The sequence below is a fragment of the Erinaceus europaeus genome, chromosome 3 (genome assembly GCF_950295315.1).
Source record: "Erinaceus europaeus chromosome 3, mEriEur2.1, whole genome shotgun sequence".
NCBI lineage: Eukaryota > Metazoa > Chordata > Mammalia > Eulipotyphla > Erinaceidae > Erinaceus > Erinaceus europaeus.
In genome coordinates this window covers 61,524,206-61,526,665 of record NC_080164.1, presented here as the reverse complement: position 1 = coordinate 61,526,665, position 2,460 = coordinate 61,524,206, and positions in this window count along the sequence as shown.

Below are 2,460 nucleotides of genomic sequence, written 5' to 3'. Positions count from 1 at the left end.
ATTTCCAAAAGCTTCTTGCTGGAGTCCTTAGGTTTTTCCATGTATACTATCATGTCATCTGCAAATAAGGAGAGTTTGACTTCTTCTCTTCCAATCTGTATGCTTTTAATTCCTTGCTCCTGACTGATTGCTATGGCAAGAACTTCCAACACTATGTTGAATAGTAATGGTGATAGTGGGCAGCCCTGTCTAGTACCTGATCTGAGGGGAAATGCTTCCAGTTTTTCACCATTGAGTATGATGTTGGCTGTAGGTTTGCTATATATAGACTCCACTATCTTCAGGAATTTTCCATCTATTCCCATTTTTTGCAGTGTTTTGATCATAAAGGGATGTTGTACTTTGTCAAAGGCTTTCTCTGCATCTATTGATATGACCATGTGGTTTTTGGTCTTGCTTTTGTTGATGTGGTGGATCGCATTGATTGATTTACGTATATTAAACCAACCTTGCATGCCTGGGATAAACCCCACTTGGTCATGATGAACAATCTTTTTGATATACTGCTGTATCCGGTTGGCTAGAATTTTGTTCAATATTTGAGCATCTATGTTCATCAGAGATATTGGTCTGTAGTTTTCTTTTTTGGTTGTGTCCCTGTCTTCTTTTGGTGTCAGGGTGATGTTGGCTTCATAGAAGCTGGCAGGGAGTATTCCAGTATCTTCAATCTTCTGGAAAACTTTTAAAAGTAGTGGTATTAGTTCTTCTTTGAAAGTTTTGTATAATTCATTTGTAAAACCATCTGGTCCAGGACTTTTATTTTTGGGAAGATTTTTGATAACTGTTTCAATTTCATTAGCTGTGATGGGCCTGTTCATGTTATCCACCTCCTCTTTACTTAGTTTTGGAAGTTGGTAGGTATCTAGGAAATCGTCCATTTCTTCCAGGTTCTCTAGCTTGGTGGCATATAGTTGTTCATAGAAGCCTCGCATGATATGTTGAATTTCTGCAGTGTCTGTTGTGATATCTCCTCTTTCATTTACTATCCGATTTATTTGGGTCTTCTCCCTTTTTTGTTTTGTGAGTCTGGCTAAAGGTTTGTCAATTTTGTTTACTCTTGCGAAGAACCAACATTTACTTTCATTGATCTTTTGTATGATTTTCCTATTCTCAATGTTATTTATTTCTGCCATAACTTTAGTGATTTCTGTCCTTCTGGTTGCTTTAGGATTCCTTTGTTGTTCTTCTTCTAGGTCTTTAAGATGTGCAATCAGGCTGTTTATTTGTGCCTTTTCTTGTTTCCTAATGTGTGCTTGTATAGCTATGAACTTCCCTCTTAGGACTGTTTTAGCTGTGTCCCAAATATTTTGATAGCTTGTGTCTTCATTTTCATTGAACTCTGGAAACATTTTGATTTCTTCCTTGATTTCCTCTTTGACCCAGAAGTTGTTAAGAAGTGTACTGTTGAGCTTCCACATTTTGGGACTGTTACTAATCTTTTGTTGATTGTTAAGTGTTAGTTTAATGCCACTGTGGTCTGAGAAAATGCTTGGGATAATTTCAGTGCTCTTGAATTGGCTGGTGCTGTCTTTGTGGCCTAACATATGGTCTATCCTTGAGAATGATCCATGTGGATTTGAGTAAAATGTGTATTCCAGTTTCTTGGGATGAATGACTCTGAAAATGTCCAATAGTTCTAGTTTATCTATCTCTTCATTTAGCTCCCTTATGTCTTTACTGATTTTCTTCCTGGATGATCTGTCAAGTTGAGATAGTGGGGTGTTGAAGTCCCCTACTATGATTGTGTTACTGTTAATATATTGCTATAGCTCTTTCAGTAGAAGTTTAATGTATTTAGATGGCTTCTCATTGGGTGCATTGATATTAATAATTGTTAAGTCCTCTTGATTGACTGATCCTCTGAGCATTAAGTAGTGTCCATTCCTATCTTTTTTAATCTTATCTATTTTAAAGTCTATCATGTCAGATATGAGAATAGCTGTTCCTGCCCTTTTTTGTGGGCCATTGGCTTGTATGATAGTTTTCCATCCTTTCACTTTAAGTCTGTGTTTGTCTTGTTGAGTTAGGTGAGTTTCCTGTAGACAACATATTGTTGGGTTGTGTTTTCTGATCCATCTTCCTACTCTGTGCCTTTTAATTCAGGCCATTGACATTTATTGATATCAAAGATTGAAGATATTTAAACGCCATTCTTGTAGAGTTTTAGAGTGTTTTGATATATGTCCTATTTGTGGTGGTCTGGTTGTTTATAGGAGACCTTTCAGAACTTCTTTCAGGGCAGGCTTGGTGATGGTTGCTTCCTTCAACTGTTGCTTGTCTGAGAAGGTTTTGATGCTTCCATCTAGTCTGAATGACAGTCTAGAAGGATATAGTATTCTTGGCTGAAAGCCTTTCTCATTGAGCACTCGATAGATATCTTGCCATTCTCTTCTGGCCTGTAGTGTTTGTATGGAGAAGTCTGCTGCTAATCTTATGGGTTTTCCTTTGTAGGTGACTCTT